The following is a 21,919-nucleotide window of genomic DNA, read 5'->3' on the forward strand; positions in this document are numbered from 1 at the left end:
GGGAGGGTGGGAGGGAGGGAGATGCAAGAGGGAAGAGATATGGGGACATACATATATGTATAACTGATTCACTCCGTTATAAAGCAGAAACTGACACACCATTGTAAAGCAATTATACTCTAATAAAGATGTTAAAAAATAAAAAAATTTAAAAATTAAAAATACTACAAATTATTTTTGACATAAATATATATGTTAATATTATATGTGTTAATACTACATATCAACGAATTGGTGTATAATTATAATCAGATAGTATATATAATTATATGTATTTAGTTCAAATGTACAAATGCATATGCAGAATTCTTATCAAAGATAAGAATTTCATAAGCTGTGATATGAGTGTCATTTTCACATTTTAGAAGTCGTAACTGGAGCAACTTGTACAAAAGTTCACATATCTGTTATTTTAGAAGACTGATTGAGTTTGTTTTTAAGGCGAGGTAGTTTGATAAAGTTTATTAGTTACTAATCATGACCTGGGGAAGTGTTTTAGATCCACTGGAGAAAAGTGCCTGTTTATATTACCTTATTTTCTCATTACCAAAACACTTGTTTCTTCTGCAAAAAGTCTACTCATTTCACATGCTTTATGGTTTACATTTTAGCATTTCATCCATTTAGCCGTAAATAAAATACTTATTTTAATTAATATGTTCAATATAAAGTATAAAGTGCTTTGTAAAAGCTAAGAAATCAAACTAATAAATGAATTCAGTAAAGTTTCAGGAAATAAAACCAGTTGCATTTACATACACTAACAACAAACTATCTGGAAATTAAGAAAAAAATCTCATTTACAACTGCAACAGAAAACATACTTAGGAATAAATTCAACCAAAGAGGTAAAAGACCTGTACAATAAAAACTATAAGACACTGTTGAAAGAAATTGAAGAGGGCATAAATAAATGGAAAGATATTACACGTTCTTGGATTGGGAGAATTAATATTGTTAAAATGTGCATACTATCCAAAGCAATCTACAGATCCAGTGCAACCCCTGGTCAAGTTTCCAATGGCATTTTTCACAAAAAAAAGAAAAAAAAATCATAAAATTTGTATGAAACCACAAAAGACCCCAAATAGCCTGTGCAATCTTGAGAAAGAAGAACAAAGCTGGAGGCATTATGCTTCCAGATTTCAAACTATATTACAAAGCAATATTAATCAAAACAGTATGATACCAGAATAAAAACAGACACATAGACCAATGGAACAGAACAGAGCCCAGAAATAAACCCACCCATATATGGTCAACTAATCTCTGACAAGAGCACCAAAAACATACAATGGAAAAAGGACAGTCTCTTCAATAAGTGGTACTGGGAAACTGGGTATCCATATACAAGAGAATGAAACTGGGCTTCTACCTTACATCACCCACATAAATTAACTCAAAATAAATTAAAGACTTAAATATGAAACCTAAAACTGTAAAACTCCTAGAAGAAAACATAGAGGAAAACCCCTTGACATTGGCTTTGGCAACAATTTTTTTGGATATAACACCAAAATCACAGGTAACAAAAGCAAAAACAAACGAGTGGAACTATATCAAACTAAAAAGGAAAGGGAAAAATCAACAAAATGAATATGCAACCTATAGCGTGAGAGAAAATATTTGCAAACCATATATCTGATGGGGGTTAATATCTAAAGTATACAAAAAACTCATACAACTCAATAGCAAAAAAACAAATCATTTGATTTTAAAATGGCAGAGTACCTGAATAGACACACGCACACAAAGTAACTATTTAAGGTTATGGATGTGTTAATTAACTTGATTGAGGTATTCATTTCATAATGTGTACATACATTAAATCATCACATTGTGAACTTTGAATATAGACAATTTTGTCAATTATACCTCAATAAAGCTGGAAAAAAATAAAAGATAAGAAATAAATTTTCACATAAATTCAATGTAACATTGCATCTGACTTGAAAGAAAGAGGCCTGTATCCCAGGTCATTCATTTATTCACTCAATAAACTTTTATTATGCATTTACTCCATGCCAGGCCCTGTACTAGGTAGTGGGAATACAACAATGACTAAAATAGTCTCTGTAGAGGAGAGTCACATACTCTCAAAATAACATCCCATAGCTTCTTTATTAATTGCAAAGGAAAAAATTTACCTGTAGGTGGAAAGATCTGGCAATACCACCTTAACCTAGTTATCAAATGCAGCATCACCAAAAACAGAACAAACGACATTTTAAGTGTCTATTGGTGCGATGAAATGGAAAGAACACAATCTCACTTATTCAACATTCTTGTCATAATGTTTAACCTCACTCTAACAGGAAATACAATCAGACAAAACCAAACTGGGGGCATTCTATAAAAAAACTGGCCTGCACTATTCAAAAACTATCAATATTATGAAAGATAAAAGGCAGTAAAGGCTTTTCTAGATTAAAGAAGACTAAAAAGGCATGACAACCAAATGCAAGGCATGTTCCTTAATTGAATCTTGGATTGGGGAAAAGCAATAAAGGACGTTTCTGGGACAGCTGAAAAAATCTGAATACAGACTGTATATAGATAACTGTTTCAATGTTAAATGTCTTGGTTGTAATAACAATAGGGTGGTTGTGGAATGGCTGAAAATGTCCTTATTTTTAAAAGAAACATGCTGACATATCATGACTACAACTTACTTTCAGATGGTTCAGCATTTAATAAAGGATATAATACAAATGTCCCAAAATGTTAAAAATTGGTGAATTTACATGAAGGGAATACTTAATTTTTTGAAATAAAGTTTAGAGTAAAAAATATATAGACCATGCCCATCAGCTTATAGTCTGATGTCACTATATTACCATGGCCTTCAGTTTCCTCTTCTAAAAAAATTAAGCATTTTATTACATTAGAAAAAACTGTTAATGATTATACCTAGTGCTTACAAATATGCAATGAAACTGGAATTCTCTTAAACTGCTAGTTGCACTGTAAATTAGCAAAACTTTAGGAAAAGCAACTAAAAATAGGTGTACAGAACCAATAAAATCTACTCTAATCTTCTCATACTTACACTGTTGGTAATACATTTAAATTTACCAAACATAAATAAGGAAATTTTTGCCTGTAAATATTCCCCAGTTACTTCTAGGTTTGCCACACACCATCCACTGGCTGAAACAAGTAACCTCTGTAACCATGTGCAGTAGTTGTGTATCTTTGCGCACAGTGAGGTTTATACTTTATATCATCTACATACACCTCATTACATAAACATATAAAAAAGACTTTAGCCTTGAAACTATATTTCACTTAAAACATACCCCTGGTCCAACCAGGCTCCCATCCCCTCTGGACCTGCTGACAGAGATCTTCTTAAGGCTTCCTGCCAACCTCACATTCTGCCTTTTTCTAGTCAAAAAACAGCATCTGGACTATCTGGAGATCAAACAAGTAGAAGTCAAATATGTGTGATTCTGGTATACCTAAAATTCCTATCATCACCTCACAGAATAAGAGTGTGTCCTTAGCTTTTACTGAAGGTTATTTCACAAAGAGTCATATTTAAAATGCTTCAGTATCCACTATAAAACTCCAGTCACTCGATGTCACATCAAGTCCCAAATGACAAATTTCATTTAGAACTGAGTGTTAAGAAAAACTGTTTCCACTGAGGAGCTAGTATTCTTCTCTTATCAGATGTACCTTATTGCTCTGCTGCTGGGAAGCCTAAGAATCAACCCTGACGCTGAATAAAAACGACATTAATGTTTATAAATTACATACTAGCCTCCTTCTCCTTTCCTTGGTTCTGATCTTCCATTGCTATTTTATTAATAGTCTGTATTAGACACCATTTCCTAGCCCTTTTGAGAAAGAAGCCCAGTATAAATTTGGTAAATAAAATTTTAAAGTATAATACAACATAGCGATGAAGATGTTTTAGAGTTAGGCAGAGGTGACGGTTACAGCACACTGTGAATGTACTAAATGCTACTGAATTATACATTCTATTTAAAATAGTTCCCTTTATTTTCTATAAAGTTTACCTCAGTAAGAAAAGAGTACAGCATAATCCCAGCAAGTAGCATATGGTCAGCAGCCAAATAATCATAATACATTCTTCCCATCCTCACTGTGGTGTGTGGAGAGAAAACTAATCTGTCCTCTGCCATCTGTATTGCTTCTCCCTTCCTTGTACTCCTTTATGTTCTAGTATCGTTTTCAACTGCTCAGTTTATGTTAAAAATCCTTAAACATTCTCTTGGGCCAGCAATTTCTGAACAAGCCTGATTTTTGGACTCAAGAGAATTCTTTTTTTTAAAGGATGTTTTTCACAGAATCCCAGTATATAAATCAAATAAAACCAGCTGCTCTGGTTGAAGACAGTTTGTGAGGGGTCTAAGACCTCCAGACACTACAGCCCTGGTGGTCCTCCTCAGCTTACACAGGCCACAGAGAAAGCTGGAAGCAGACGCTTTACGAGCAGAAAAAAGACTTTCATTTGACACTTCTAGAAAACCACAACGAAAATGTTATCTTACCTCCTGTGATCCAGATAATTACTTCACTCCTCCACTTCATGCACATATGAGGGATTGAAGTGTTTTAAGATACAATATAGATTAATCTCTACCAGTTTCTCCGGTGAAAATTGCTTGCGGCAATTTGTAACAACTTTTATGGAATAGTTAGGCAATGGAATGTCGATTAATATTTAATCATAATAATTGACAGTTTCCCAGAAAACTATGAAACAAAGATGATTTTTCCATAAACTACTTACTCATTTTTATTGTTTTTACTGCTACAGTTAATAAAGGTTTCAAATGATACTTCCTCATTTTTAAATTGGTGTTTTAATTCAGCTTTGCCAGCCAATGTGACAAGTTCTAGAAAGGTATGCTCATAGTTGTATAAAGATATGCTCATATCATAGGTTCATAGTTTCTGAACACATGGAGCTTTCATATATTAATTTGGGTATTTTGGTCATAAACTCCAAATATCATATCTTTACCTTCTATGGAGGAAGTACAAAAGTTAATCTAATTTCCCATTTCTGGGGAGACAATAGCATATACTGAGTAACTCCAGACATTATAAACTGATTATAAAACACCTGTAATAAATAGTGAGTTTATCTGGAAGAAAGTTTAAATGCAAACAGGTGCGTAACTAATGTAAGCAATTAGAAAATAAAAATACAGTCAAATCTCAAGTAGCTGGTGTAATAAAAGCAGTCAGGAGGAAAGCTACAAAAAATTGGTCAAAATACGGTATAAAAGAGATTCACTTATTTAAAATTACATCCTGTACTTAAGAATTAATTTACAGATGTCATCTAAAAATATAAAGCTTATTCAAGTAGAACAGTTTAAAACACCAATCATTAATTGATTTGCTTGACAAGAAATGGCCAAATGTCAAAACAGTCATATTATCAGTTTCTCGGCTAAACACTCCTTTCAATATATATTACACATATATAATATATACTTTACATATACATTATATATTATATTTATATTTAATATATTCATATTTTTACTAACATATTTGTTTTATATTTTTATGTATTAGAAATATATACTAAATTATAATATAAATAACATATTTTGTATAAGTATTAGTATATTTATATATTTAATATAATATGTAAAATATATAATAATACAGACTTAATATATATGTTACAAATAGGAAAAAAGTTGGACAAAGACAGTCCTAGCTGTATGCTTATAAGTAGCAGGAAAAAATTATCTACTGATTCTTAATTATTGCATTTTATTATAGTGCAAATGTGCACATAATAATGGTTATTATTTTATAGAGTTATGTTTTATTTTTAGACACTCTGTAAGGCATTTTGCTTTTTCTCTAATAAGTAGGTTCTATTACCTCCATAATAACAGACAAGAAAACTGAGCCTCAAACAAGTTAAGTAATTTAATCAAGGCCACATAACTAATGGCAGAGTAAAGTTCTAGAAATGTTAAAGAAATGATAACATAGTTCAGTTTTGCATACACCTAATAAAATAAGCCGTACTATACCTTCAGGGGGAATAGAAGGGTCTATAATAAGAATTTGGCTGGCTTCTAAACCCTTGGAATTTCCCAGGTAACAGGAGTATCCTTGTTATTCACAGTGGGCCCTTAAGACCATACTTGATGCTTAGGACGTGCATGCTTCCAAGGTGACTTGTGGTAAACCCCTTAGACAGTTTATGCTGCAAGAAGACTCACCAGAAGGACCAACCATATAATTAGAGGGTGGGGCTTTGTGATATCAACCTGAGAGGGGAGGGGGCTGGGACTGACTTCAATTACATGCCCAGTGAGTCAATCATTCATGCCTATGTAGTGAAGACTCAAGGAAAACTGGATGCTGAGGTTTTGGGTGAGCTTCCTTGGCTGGCAATACTCTGTGTATTGTCACATACTGATGTTCCAGGATGTAAATCAGAGTACTGAAGACATATCAGAAGAACGTAAAGTTACCAATTTTATCCTTTCTCTTTGTAATTTCCTGGCAGGGGAGGGGGCAGGAATGTAATATGATGTATCTGTTAAAAATTAAGGAAATATAAAAGGTGCTATCAAAAAGCCTAGCACTAAAGGGCTTGACAATTCTTTCTGAAATTGTAAAGTAAAGGCAGGGGCAATATTAAAATGTGATACATGCATAGTCTCGGGAATGTTGCTATTACATTAAATGAAGTACACCTCTAGAGGAAAGACAGCAATTCTGACAGCACAAAATAATGAAGAAAAACAAGGGAAACAAAGCGCAAGAAATGAATGGCAACTGCAGCCACTATGATGTAAAGTAGCAGCTCAATAAATACAGGTTTAATGAACCCATAAAATGACAATTATGAAAATATTAGCATTAGTAAATTGCAATCTTCTCTACAAAAAAAAAGAGCAAATTTTCAGGAAAATTATTTTCAAATGCATTAAAACTCTTATCAGCTTGCACAAGTTTTATTCTTCGTATCGCCAATGTACCTGGCACAAATTAGCCACAGTAAATGACTTCTGATTTCTAATTAAATCTGAATTACATTGCTTTATGAATAGTATAAATAAAATTTTTAGGTAGACTGTTTTTTGTTTCCAAATATCTTTAAGCATTGAGATGCATACTTAGAGTTAAGCTGGCTACAAGATCTTCTTGGCTACTCAAATCCAAATTCCCTAAGGATCTCTAATAAGCAATACATTTCATATATCATAGCCTTTATTTTCAACACAATAATTAAATTATACAATTAAAACTCAAATTTGGATTTTTCACCAATTCATATTTTCCCTCCCAAATACTGCCAAATAATTGAGTTTCACTCAGACATATTTAAACCAAGTTATTTAATTTTCTTGAAACTATATTAATTGTAAGTATAGTAATGTATATGCTTCTACTAGGGAGAAGAAACATTTTCTGTTTTAAAAGATGCTCATTTAATGATGTGAACAAGAAAAAAAATCACATGGGGATTCTGGAATTGCCAGCAATAAATAATGCAAAAATGAAAACAAAAGGAGTATTTTGTGAAATACAATTATTTCTAAAAATGCATCATAAAATAAATCTCATTTGTGATCTTTTAAAGTATATAATTCACCATTCCAAAATGTAGCTTAAATTATCTACTCATATTATTTAATAAGGTTCTTTCTAGTTTTTTTTAAATTGATACAAATGTTAGCACAGATGTTCCATTTTAAATTTTTATGACTTCTCCTACAGTGTATAAAAATATTGTTCATGTGAAATTAAAGCGTCATGCAAAAATTGCTTCCAACTTTTAACTCGAAGATTTTAAGTAAATGATACTATCACTTCCAAAATTAAACAGATTTTATCTTGCTATATTTATTCAGCTTCTACAGAAAACATATAGAAGCTGCTAGACTTTATTAAGCAATAGACAACTTCAAATTGGCAGACCACTTTTCAACAGAACTTACGGGGTGGTATCTGGTGTGTTAGTACAAGGCTGACGCCAGATTCAGACAAGACCTGACAAGAGCCTGCAAGTCCCCAGTCCTTTTTCCCAGGGTTTACAATGATTTGACCTAAAGGTACACATACCTTTAAAAGATATATTATGATCTGCAAAGTACTTTACATAATTACATTGGAAACGTGCTCAAATATAATCTTTTACATTTGTCAGATTCCTCTATCTATTCCCAAACTGTTACTTCAAATTTGAAAATTAAGTACTCTCTAGGAAAAATGCAAACATGAACACCTGCTTTCCCTAATTAAATATATGGCTACTTTTTTATCTACTTCTGATTCTTTTCAGAAAATATGAATTGGTGAGAAATCCAAATTTAAGTTTTAAGTGTCTAATTTAGAGAAGTTAGAGAAAGTAAAGGCTGTTTCTATGTAACTAATCAAAAAGATCAAAATATCTGGTGTTCCCTCCCTCCTATCCTGTCTTTCAAATTACACTGGCTCACTGAAAACTGAAAGAGCTTTCTTAATCAACCTTCCTGTACATAAGTTAATGAATTAACCCTTGCTCTCAGTGCCTCTGTAAAACATGCATGTCCTGTGTGCCCAGAGCCCCCTGCCAACTAGTATTTAGGGGCCCACCCTCCATGCGGGAAAGTTTATCTGTCCCCCTAGTTGAATCCTATGCTTATAAGTCAACTGTGTCTGTCCCTAGCCCTCTTTGTACTCATTATACAGCTATTATAATCATATTCAAGTAATTACAATGTAAACTGATAAGATGAGTTCTAAATGAAAAAAAAAGTGTCTTATAGGACTGAGACAAGTCACTAAAACAAAAAACTGTTGTCAAATCAAGTATAGAGGAAACAGGCATAAAGGAAAATGAGAAAAATTGTAAAAGTGTAGGATGACTTGGCAGTCAAACCAATTCACAAGTGTTCTTACATTCCAGCTCCATTTTAAAGGACTCTTTAAAGTGTGATTTAGTCAAAAAATAGAAAAGAAACTCCACTCCCATTACATACCCATTTGCAAAGCAAGGGCCTTGACGTGGACCTACCTCAAAAGTCTAGCAAATGGTTGGCTTTACTTTTCTTGACATATTCTTTTATGTAGAAATGTTCTACATCTTAATATGGATGGTGATCCCATGAGATATATATACCTCAACTTAAGACTTAAATTAATTGGCTGATTGTTAATTAATACTGACGGATCTTAAGGGTTAACCAGGGTTTCTTGACCTTAGCACTGTTGGTATTTTGGACAAGATAATTCTTTGTTTGTGGGAGGAGGTCCTGTTCACTGTAGAATAGGTACCTGTAACACCCACAGCCCTAGTATGACAACCAAAAATGTCTCCAGACATTGCCAAATGCCCCCTGGGGGATAAAAATCCACTCCCCTCCCCAGTTGAGAACCACTAGGTTTAACTCCTGGTCTAACAAGGAGAATACAGTAAACCTTTCTTATGACTTCTCAAAGTCTGAATCAGAGTACAATCAGACCATGACTTAGTAATGAAAACTAGAATCCCTGACCTACAAGGATAGAGGAATTTAAAAGGCTTTTATTTGTCACAAGCAATATTTATCCAAGTTGCCTGATCACAAGAAGTACTTGGGATGCTTATAAATATGAATTCCAAGGTGTTTTCCCTAGAAATAAGGTAGGTCTGCGGTGAGACCTAGAAATCTAAATTGTCTAACAAGCACCTCAGGTGATTTTTTACAAACATGCAAGTTGGAGAACAGTAATCTAAGACTGCTGTATTTAACGTATATACCTTAGGTAGAAAATGTTTTGGCTATATTGCATGACAAAAATCCTAAACATTTCCAAAAGCATAATAAATAAGACTTTCTCTTTTTAGCTCATACCTAAAAAAATAAAATAACAATCTACTAAAGCTGAAACACTGGGCATAGAGGCTGTCTAATATTTTGAGAAAGACAGGCCAAACAAGTGACTGAGGACTCCCCTAGGGGCCCAGGAGACAGACACCATCTCTGGATTGCAAGACCTTGCCTTTCAAACCTAGGGCAGTAGAAAGAAAGCCCTATGTAAACTTAAACTGGGATCCTGTTTCCAATAAAGCTTTTAGCCATTCTTTTGCCTCAACAATCTCCCTACTTACCTCCATCACTGCCCTATCTCTCGTCACAATCTGCCGCTACCGCAATTCCCCCCTTTCCACAAGTCCCGCTAATGACCAGCTAGCTCACTCGTTCTGGACACCTGCTCGTACCAGCGGAGCGGGCTCTCGGGCTGGGCATGCTCAGTGATGGGCTCCAGTCCCAGCCGGAAGCAGATCTTTTTTAAACCGCCCGGGGCAAGCACTGCCTTAGCTTCAAGGTCGTCTTCTTTTCGCTAGTTCTTTGTGTTCAGTTCTCCACGGCTCTTCACACTTCTCTGCTTTTCCCTTCCCCCAACACTGACCAGATAACCTGTTCATTCCCACTTTCATCTGATCTCTGACCTACTACCTTGCCTTCATTTCTCTAACTGGGTTTCCCACAGATTGTCTGGCTTCGCTTTCTATGGTTCCCTCATAAAGGTGTGTTTTTATGCCTGGCCACTCTAATTTAATCACAACTCTATACTAACAATAATAATAATGGATTGCTACCACGTGAGCGTTTCCTCCGTTGCAGGTATTATGCTAAATGCTTTACATGAATTGTTACATCTCACTTCCTTTTTATAATTCTGTAGGGCAGATACAAATATTATTCCTACTTTATAGAAGAGGGAAAGAGATTCAGATGAAGTAATTTGCTAGTTGTCCCAATTCCATGTGGTCTCTGTGCTCTGGCACTGCCTTTTTTCTTGCTTTTCTTCCTCCGAACTACATGCATTTTCTCCATCCCACTTCCCCATACCTCTCCTCTTCTGTATAAATATAACATCTTTTACCCAGTTCTCTACTGAGGACCTATATGCTTTCTCCGTGTTCTTTTTCTTAAAACAGTGGTAGTACCATTCGCTGTCTTTAATTATTTAACATTTTTCCTGCGTGTCTCTTCTCTTCCAAGAGCAATATAAACCTCTAAGGCCCAGGTCGACTGTCACACTTCTTACAGCCCTGGATATAGCACAGTCCTACTCAGAACAAACACTCTAAAACAACAAAAGTATATATTCTGTTGAAATCATTTCAACAAAGCATATAATGAATGCCGAATACGTATTAGTCATTACGTCAGATGCTAAAGACAGAAAAATGGCATTGTCTCTACCTTCAATGAGTTTACAGACTAGTGGTAGAGAAAGGCTTGCAAATGAACACTAAGAATATGAGACAACTTCCATAATAAAGGAGTATGGGAGCCACAGAGGAAGAAGCAACCTTCACCTGGGGGCTGGGGGTTGACATCAGAGACTTTCCAGCAGAAATGACTTTAGTAGCATTTGTGATGATTAGGACCCCACAGCACCAGGATGGTGGATAAGAGGATATTCCCAACAAAAAGACCAGCGTGTGAACATAAAGATGTGAAAGGCCAGGTGGGCATGAGGAATAGTGAGAAGGCAGAGCTGGAGTACAGGGGTGGGGCGGGGGGCGGGAAGGGGCAGAAGTGAAGCCATGTTAAGGAGTGTGGGCATTCTCAGAGTAACCAGGTTAGGCATCAAAAAGGAGAGAAACAAGGACTGAAGTATACGGTTGGACCAAAATTATCCCATTGATGACTAGAGTCTTACAGACGGGACACTAGCATTATGCAAGACTAAGCTGCACCCATTCGGAGTGTTTCCATGAGTAGTCAACATGATTTTTCATCATCACCTTCAATACCATGCTGATTACTTAAGCCACTAGAGCTTACAAAAGAGAGCATCTGGGGCTTCCCTGGTGGCGCAGTGGTTAAGAATCTGCCTGCCAATGCAGGGTACACGGGTTCGAGCCCTGGTCTGGGAAGATCCCACATGCCACGGAGCAACTAAGCCCGTGAGCCACAACTACTGAGCCTGCGCGTCTGGAGCCTGTGCTCTGCAACGGGAGAGGCCGCGACACTGAGAGGCCCACGCACCACGATGAAGAGTGGCCCCCGCTCGCCACAGCTGGAGAAAGCCCTCGCACAGAAACGAAGACCCAACACAGCCAAAAATAAATAAATAAATAAATTTATTATTAAAAAAAAAAAGAGAGAGCATCTAAAATTCTGCTGTATGGGAATTCCCTGGTGGTCCAGTTGTTAGGACTCTGCACTTCCACTGCTGGGGGCCAATGTTCAATCCCTGGTCCAGGAACTGCATGCCGCACAGTGAGGCCAAAATATAAAATAAAATAAAATAAAATTCTGCTGTATGTTTGGGGGCCAGTGAGTGTCTGTACCACAAAAAGTAAGCAGCAAAGCAATCAGGAGCTCATTATCAGTTTACTACTACTTTTTTTAAACTTTTTTTACACCTCTTAGAATGTACAATACACAATGGCCTAAAAGAAATGTACATGATAACTTAAAAGAAAAAAGGTTTAGGGACTTCCCTTGGTGGCAGAGTGGTTAAGAATCCACCTGCCAATGCAGGGGACACGGGTTCGAGCCCTGGTCTGGGAAGATCCCACATGCCGCAGAGCAACTAGGCCCGTGAGCCACAACTACTGAGCCTGTGCTCTAGAGCCCTCGAGCCACAACTACTGAGCCCGCATGCCACAACTACTGAAGCCGGTGCGCCTAGAGCCTGTGCTCCACAACAAGAGAAGCCACTACAATGAGAAGCCCACACACCACAACAAAGAGTAGCTCCCTCGCACAGCAATGAAGACCCAACGCAACCATAAATAAATAAATAAATAAATAAATTTATTTTAAAAAAAAGAAAAGAAAAAAGGTTTAAAGACTATCTATGTTTAATTGTTCCTCCCCACATTCCAGAAAGGACTCCAAGTGAAGGACTGTCTGTGGATTTCAATTACCACATGCTCTTGAGCTCCCATTTCCATATATAATGGAGCTATAAATCTCTTTAATACTACAGCTTCAAAAAAATACTAGGTGCTATAAACTTTGTAGCTCTACCAAGCTGTTCTTTTGAAGTGGCATGATTACATTTCTGAGCAACTTGGAAATCACCATGAAGCCATTTAAAGAAATTTTTAACTTGATTAAACCAATAAATGCCACATTCTTTATAGAAATTTAAGAATGACAGAAAAACCACCATCATTAAAATTTCCTAATCACTGAGTTCTTCATTGCTACATCTAGACAGATGTATTGACTTTAAAAAGTCTCAGACAAATTAAGAGTCACATTTCATTTAGGAATATAAACATACAAAAAACCTTAAGTCTTAATTATCTGCCATTTTTCTCTAAACTCTAGAACCCGGCCCTGAAACTTCTGCATTCCTGGAGACTAACTGCTGATCTCACATCAGGGGATACGGAGAAGCCCAACAAATGTGTATTCTCTGAAGACCTTTCCGACATAATTAACACAAGCTTATGCTACTACCCTTGTTTATCTGTTTCTGTAGAAACCTCTTACTCTCCGTGGCTAACTCGCTAATCTTACACTTGATTAGCCTCAACCACTATTTGCTAATGGCCATGGTGGAGCTGATAACAATGGTGGTGACAAGGAAATTTAAACACTCTGACGACTACAAGGTTTTCATGCTTCCACTGTATAACACATAACCAAAAATCTCCTCTAAAAATCCTACACTGATACCATTATTGTTTTTGCTTCTCTCCAATGGACGAATGTTTAAATATAAAAGTCAGTTCAATTAGGGATAGCAAATTGAAGCAGAGGAACAAACGCAAATGTGCCCAAAGTTCTAAAGCTTAATATGACACCTAAGATAACTACTAAAGTGTATTATCACCTCAAAAATAATAAATAAGCAAAGAGAATAGTGTTATATTTACGTCTTGCTTTCTTTCTGGGGAAGATAAGCAGAAACCTATCTCTCAGGAGGTAGAAGAGTTAATATGCTGCTTCCTTCCAGCACGACTAAATGTTCTCCTTTCACCACTCATAAACCTATGAGGGTAGAGGTTGGGGAAAAAAACAAAAAAAAAAAGATGTGGCAAAGCAGAGATGAATTTCCCCCAAAATGCCTGAAGCCTCATTTTCCAAAGCTGAGAGAATCATTACCACCTTCCTCAAATTGCCTGGCTGCCAAGGCAGCCCCAAATGGCCATAAATAAAACCTTAATTACATTAATTAGAGCAACTGCTTCCTGCAGAGCATCTCTTTATTTGGGGGCCCTGTGTCAGCCCTGGAGCCAGGACTACCCTCCTTGGCTCACCCCCAACCCAGACATCTCACTTCCCCACTGCTTATAACAAGGCTCCTAATTATGCTTCAATATGTCCTTGACTGATTTCTTCTCCAAGACACCTTCTCACTGTTGACAGGAGACATCATCCACTGCTATTCTATTCTCTAACTTCGGCAGAGCATGAGTAATAATGTCCATACAATGACAATAGACCATAACCTTTGACTGGAGGCTGATCTGCCACCTAATTTCTCCTGGGATTGCCCAGCTACTGAAACGTAAAGTGATACTGTAACTGCTATTCAAGTAACAGGTGCTCTAATAACCATCAATCAAGCACCTAAGCATTTGGTAACTGTTAATATACTCATAATATCTCCAACATGCCAAGAGTCAAAGAAAGTGTTTTGATTATCACTCTAGAAAGAAAACGTCAGAACAATTTGACTAGAGGTAGTATCAAGAAGCAGTAGTGTCCTGATGGCAGCTGAGGCATTTTAACAAGACTGTGCTGTGGCCACCCCTACTGTACATGCTGTTTCCTGGGCTTAAGTTAACTGAAGCTGGTTCCTGGAGTTGTAATCAAACACCCTATACAGGGGGAGCGCTGCTCGTGTGAGGAGGCGGGCGCTGGTGTGCATGGAGGCCACTGCTCGCCGGGCAGCCTCCAACTGCCCAGTGGCCAAGATAGCCGTGTGGCTGACAGGGTCTTGGTGCTCCGGCCGTGTGTCAGGCCTGTGCCTCTGAGGTGGGAGAGCCGAGTTCAGGACACTGGTCCACCAGAGACCTCCCGGCTCCACGTAATATCAAACGGCGAAAGCTCTCCCAGAGATCTCCATCTCAACGCTAAGACCTAGCTCCACTCAACAACCAGCAAGCTACAGTGCTGGACACCCCATGCCAAACAACTAGCAAGACAGGAACACAACCCCATCCATTAGCAGAGATGCTGCCTAAAATCATACTAAGTTCACACACACCCCAAAACACACCACTAAACGTGCTCCTGCCCACCAGAAAGACAAGATCCAGCCCCACTCACCAGAACACAGGCACCAGTCCCCTCCACCAGGAAGCCTACACAACCCACTGAACCAACCTTACCCACTGGGGGCAGACACCAAAAACAGCAAGAACTAGGAACCTGAAGCCTGTGAAAACGAGACCCCAAATACAGTAAGTTAAGCAAAATGAGAAGACAGAGAAACACACAGCAGATGAAGGAGCAAGGAAAAAAACCCACCAGACCAAACAAATGAAGAGGAAACAGGCAGTCTACCTGAAAAAGAATTCAGACTAATGATAGTCAAGATGATCCAAAATCTTGGAAAGTGAATGGAGAAAATACAAGAAACGTTTAACAAACACCTAGAAGAACTAAAGAGCAAACAAACAATGATGAACAACACAATAAATGAAATTAAAAATTCTCTAGAAGGAATCAATAGCAGAATAACTGAGGCAGAAGAACGTATAAGTGACCTGGAAGATAAAATAGTGGAAATAACGACCACAGAGCAGAATAAAGAAAAAAGAATGAAAAGAATTGAGGACAGTTTCAGAGATCTCTGGGACAACATTAAACACACCAACATTCGAATTATAGGGATCCCAGAAGAAGAAGAGAAAAGAAAGGGACTGAGAAAATACTTGAAGAGATTATAGTTGAAAACTTTCCTAGCATGGGAAAGGAAATAGTCAACCAAGCCCAGGAAGCACAGAGAGTCCAACAGAGGATAAATCCAAGGAGAAACACTCCAAGACACATATTAATCAAATTATAAAAAATTAAACACAAAGAAAAAGTATTAAAAGCAACAAGCGAAAAGCAACAAATAACATACAAGGGAATCCCCATAAGGTTAACATCTGATCTTTCAGCAGAAACTCTGCAAGCCAGAAGGGTGTGGCAGGACATACTTAAAGTGATAAGAGGGAAAAATCTACAACCAAGATTACTCTACCCAGAAAGGATCTCATTCACATTCGACGGAGAAATTAAAACCTTTACAGACAAGCAAAAGCTAAGAGAATTCAGCACCACCAAACCAGCTTTAAAACAAATGCTAAAGGAACTTCTCTAGGCAGGAAACACAAGAGAAGGAAAAGACCTACAATAACAAACCCAAAACAATTAAGAAAATGGTAATAGGAACATACATATCGATAATTACCTTAAATGTAAATGGATCAAATGCTTCAACCGAAAGACACAGACTGACTGGCTGAATGGATACAAAAACAAGACCTGTATATATGCTGTCTACAAGAGACCCACTTCAGACCTAGGGACACATACAGACTGAAAGTGAGGGGATGGAAAAAGATATTCCATGCAAATAGAAATCAAAAGAGGGCTTCCCTGGTGGCGCAGTGGTTAAGAATCCGCCTGCCAACGCAGCGGACACAGGTTCGTGCCCGAGTCCAGGAAGATCCCACATGCCGCAGAGCAGCTAGGCCCGTGAGCCACAACTGCTGAGCCTGCAAGTCTGGAGCCTGTGCTCCGCAAGGGGAGAGGCCGCGACAGTGAGAGGCCCGCGCACTGCGATGAAGAGTGGCCCCCACTCGCCGCAACTGGAGAAAGCCCTCGCACAGAAACAAAGACCCAACGCAGCCAAAATAAATAAATAAATTTATAAAAAAAAAAAAAAGAAATCAAAAGAAAGCTGGAGTAGCAATTCTCATATCAGACAAAATAGACTTTAAAATAAAGAATATTACAAAACATATGGACACCAGGGGAGAAAGCAGGAGGGTGGGGGTGTTGTGGGGGTGGGATGAACTAGGAGTTTGGGATTGACATATATACACTGATATGTTTAAAATAGATAACTAAAAAGATCTTGCTGCATAAAAAATAAATAAAATTAAATTAAAAAAAAAAAAAGGCTATTACAAGAGACAAAGAAGGACACTACATAATGGTCAAGGGATCAATCCAAGAAGAAGATATAGCAATTGTAAATATTTATGCACCCAACACAGGAGCACCTCAATACATAAGGCAAATGCTAACAGCCATAAAAGGGGAAATTGACAGTAACAAAATCATAGTAGGGGACTTTAACACCCCACTTTCACCAATGGCCAGATCATCCAAAATGAAAATAAATAAGGAAACACAAGCTTTAAATGACACATTAAACAAGATGGACTTAATTGATATTTATAGGACATTCCTTCCAAAAACAGCAGAATACACATTCTTCTCAAGTGCTCATGGAACATTCTCCAGGATAGGTCATATCTTGGGTCACAAATCAAGCCTTGGTAAATTTAAGAAAATTGAAATCACATCAAGTATCTTTTCCGACCACAACGCTATGAGACTAGATAACAACTACAGGAAAAAATTCTGTAAAAAATACAAACACATGGAAGCTAAACAATACACTACTTAATAACCAAGAGATCACTGAAGAAATCAAAGAGGAAATCAAAAAATACCTAGAAACAAATGACAATGAAAACACGACGACCCAAAACCTATGAGATGCAACAAAAGCAGTTCTAAGAGGGAAGTTTATAGCAATACAATCCTACCTCAAGAAACAAGAAATAACTCAAATAAACAACCTAACCTTACACCTAAAGCAATTAGAGAAAGAAGAATAAAAAAACCCCAAAGTTAGCAGAAGGAAAGAAATCATAAAGATCACCAGATCAGAAATAAATGAAAAGGAAATGAAGGAAACAATAGCAAAGATCAATAAAAATAAAAGCTGGTTCTTTGAAAAGATAAACAAAATTGATAAACAATTAGCCAGACTCATTAAGAAAAAAAAGGGAGAAGACTCAAATCAATAAATTAGAAATGAAAAAGGAGAAGTAACAATTGACACTGCAGAAATACAAAGGATCATGAGAGATTACTACAAGCAACTGTATGCCAATAAAATGGACAACCTGGAAGAAATGGACAAATTCTTAGAAGAGCACAACCTTCCAAGACTGAACCAGGAAGAAATAGAAAATATAAACAGACCAATCACAAGCACTGAAATTGAGCCTGTGATTAAAAATTTTCCAACAAACGAAAGCCTAGGACCAGATGGCTTCACAGGCGAATTCTATCAGACATTTAGAGAAGAGCTAACACCTATCCTTCTCAAACTCTTCCACAATACAGCAGAGGGAGGAACACTCCCAAACTCATTCTATGAGGCCACCAACACCCTGATACCAAAACCAGACAAAAACGTCACAAAGAAAGAAAACTACAGGCCAATATCACTGATGAACATAGATGCAAAAATCCTCAACAAAATAGTAGCAAACAGAATTCAACAGCACATTAAAAGGATCATACACCATGATCAAGTGGGCTTTTAAAGGGGATGACTATAGCATGGGAGACAGCATTTCAGATAGCTCTGAGAAACTGCTCCAAAAAGGTGGAGGGGAAGGTCAATATATATGTGATTTTGGTGAAGGAGGATTCAACTCAGGTCTTTGTGACTCTAAAACATATTCTTTCCATTACTAAATCACATTCTATCCCTGGAATTTATCTTTACTCTTTACTTTTGTACTTTACTTTTGTTGTCATATCAAAATATACTTAAAAATCAGTATAGATCACTTAGGTGTTCATAATCTGGATTTCTGAGAAATAGTTTAATTTGACTGAAATGCAGTTTCACTGCTAGCATTTCTCAAAATAAAGTCACTTAAAATCTTATATGTGGACCCTGACTTCCAGTGAGAGTGATAGCCGTTGATGCTCTGGTTGCCCTGGTTATGTGGACACTGATTTCCCATGACAGTGATAGCCGTTGTCTTTGGTTGCCCTTGTTATCCCAGTAATCAAGGATTCTTCAATATATGCAAATCAATGAATGTTATACACCATATTAACAAACTGAAGGAGAAAAAGCATATGAACACCTCAACAGATGCAGAAAAATCTTTTGACAAAATTCAACACTGATTTATGATAAAAACCCTCCAGAAAGTAGGCATAGAGGGAACTTACCTCAACATAATAAAGGCCATATATGACAAACCCACAGCCAACATCGTTCTCAATGGTGAAAAATTGAAATCATTTCAACTAAGATCAGGAACAAGACAAGGTCGCCCACTCTCACCACTATTACTCAACATAGTTTTGGAAGTTTTAGCCACAGCAATCAGAAAAGAAAAAGAAATAAAAGGAATCCAAATCGGAAAAGAAGTAAAACTGTCACTGTTTGCAGATGACATGATACTATACATAGACAATCCTACAGACGCTACCAGAAAACTACTAGAGCTAATCAATGAATTTGGCAAAGTAGCAGCATACAAAATTAATGCACAGAAATCTCTTGCATTCCTATAAACTAATGCTGAAAAATCTGAAAAAAGAAATTAAGGAAACACTCCTATTTATCATTGCAACAAAAAGAATAAAATTCCTAGGAATAAACCTACCTAAGGAGACAAAACACCTGTATGCAGAAAACTATAAGACACTGATGAAAGAAATTAAAGATGATACCAACAGATGGAGAGATATACCATGTTCTTGGATTGGAAGAATCAACATTGTGAAAATGACTCTACTACCCAAAGCAATCTACAGATTCAATGCAATCCCTATCAAACTACCACTGGCATTTTCCACAGAACTAGAACAAAAAATTTCACAATTTGTATGGAAACACAAAAGATCCCGAATAGCCAAAGCAATCTAGAGACAGAAAAACAGAGCTGGAGGAATCAGGCTCCTGGACTTCAGACTCTACTACAAAGCTACAGTAATCAAGACAGTATGGTACTGGCACAAAAACAGAAATATAGGTCAATGGAACAGGATAGAAAGCCCAGAGATAAACCCACGCACATATGGTCACCTTATTTTTGATAAAGGAGGCAAAAATATACAATGGAGAAAAGACAGCCTCTTCAATAAGTGGTGCTGGGAAAACAGGACAGCTACATGTAAAAGAATGAAATTAGAACACTCCCTAACACCATACACAAAAATAAACTCAAAATGGATTAGAGACCTAAATGTAAGGCCAGACACTATAAAACTCTTAGAGGAAAACATAGGCAGAGCACTCTATGACATAAATCACAGCAAGATCCTTTTTAACCCATCTCCTAGAGAAAGGGAAATAAAAACAAAAGTAAACAAATGGGACCTAATGAAACTTAAAAGCTTTTGCACAGCAAAGGAAACCATAAACAAGACAAAAAGATAACACTCAGAGCGAGAGAAAATATTTGCAAATGAACCAACTGACAAAGGATTAATCTCCAAAATATACAAGCAGCTCATGCAGCTCAATATCAAAAAAACAAACAACCCAATCCAAAAATGGACAGAAGACCTAAATAGACATCTCTCCCCAGAAGATATACAGATTGGCAACAAACACATGAAAGGATGCTCAACATCACTAATCATTAGAGAAATGCAAATCAAAACTACAATGAGGTATCACCTCACACCAGTTAGAATGACCATCATCAAAAAGTCTACAAACAATAAATGCTGGAGAGGGTGTGGAGAAAAGGGAACCCTCTTGCACTGTTGGTGGGAATGTAAATTGATACAGCCACTATGGAGAACAGTATGGAGGTTCCTTAAAAAACTAAAAATAGAACTACCATACGACCCAGCAATCTCACTACTGGGCATACACCCATAGAAAACCATAATTCCAAAAGGGTCATGTACCACAGTGTTCACTGCAGCACTATTTACAATAGCCAGGACATGGAAGCAACCTAAGTGTCCATCAACAGATGAATGGATAAAGAAGATGCGGCACATATATACAATGGAATATTACTCAGCCATAAAAAGAGACGAAATTGAGTTATTTGTAGTGAGGTGGATGGACCTAGAGTCTGTCATACAGAGTGAAGTAAGTCAGAAAGAGAAAAACAAATACCGTATGCTAACACATATATACATGGAATCTAAAACAAAACAAAACAAAACAAAAAACTGGTTCTGATGAACCTAGGGGCAGGACAGGAATAAAGACGCAGACATAGAGAATGGACTTGAGGACACAGGGAAGGGGAAGGGGAAGCTGGGACGAAGTGAGAGAGTGGCATGGACACATATACACTACCAAATGTAAAACAGATAGCTAGTGGGAAGCAGCCGCATAGCACAGGGAGATCAGCTCTGTGCTTTGTGACCACCTAGAGGGGTAGGATAGGGAGGGCGGGAGGAAGACGCAAGAGGGAGAGGATATGTGGATCTATGTATACATACAGCTGACTCACTTTGTTACACAGCAGAAACTAACACACCATGTAAAGCAATTATACTCCAATAAAGATGTTAAAAAAACAAAAAACCTTGTACAGGAAGGGGCCTTACATCCCTTAACGCAGTGGTTCCCCAAATCTAAACTGCATATAAGTGCCAAGCTGGCTGCATCCCAGCTCCCAGTTTTTAAATAGATTTCCAGGTCCTACCCTAGAGATTCTGATGCAAGGTATCTGGGGAGGGGCCCAAGAATCTAGTAGACCATATACTTTCTGAAACTCCCCACAGGTTCTTATGTGCAACTGGGTTGAAAAACACCCTCAGATCACCCTCCCCACCCCCTGCTGAGACTGATGTCATTAGCCCCAGTGTTGGTGAAAATGGTTGCCAGGGCTCTAGAAATCATAATTTCTGATGGAAGGATGTAATCTCTCTTAGGAATATTCGGTCAGAAAAAGAAATCACTGCTAACATCCAGCCCTCTCATTTTACAAATGAGATTTTTGCCCTAAAACCTA

At 37.2% G+C, this 21,919-nt stretch overlaps 2 protein-coding genes across 5 annotated transcripts in view; both read right to left on the bottom strand.

Annotated features, from left to right (window-relative positions):
* The window catches only part of TBC1D4 (TBC1 domain family member 4), a 216,525-nt gene that overhangs the window by 180,148 nt on the left and 14,458 nt on the right, over positions 1–21,919 (bottom strand). Inside the window, exon 1 of one of the 4 annotated variants that reach the window (XM_059903042.1) lies at positions 4,521–4,541. The exons of 2 other annotated variants lie outside the window; for them this stretch is intronic. The gene's annotated coding sequence lies outside the window, so the exon portion shown is untranslated. Of the gene's footprint in view, positions 1–3,299; positions 3,327–4,520; positions 4,542–21,919 lie in introns of those variants that run through there. One more of the 4 variants, XM_059903041.1, reaches the window with a different exon arrangement.
* The window catches only part of COMMD6 (COMM domain containing 6), a 168,177-nt gene that overhangs the window by 80,878 nt on the left and 65,380 nt on the right, over positions 1–21,919 (bottom strand). The gene's annotated exons all lie outside the window — the stretch shown is intronic.

This window comes from Balaenoptera ricei, chromosome 18 (genome assembly GCF_028023285.1).
Source record: "Balaenoptera ricei isolate mBalRic1 chromosome 18, mBalRic1.hap2, whole genome shotgun sequence".
NCBI classification, from domain to species: Eukaryota; Metazoa; Chordata; class Mammalia; order Artiodactyla; family Balaenopteridae; genus Balaenoptera; species Balaenoptera ricei.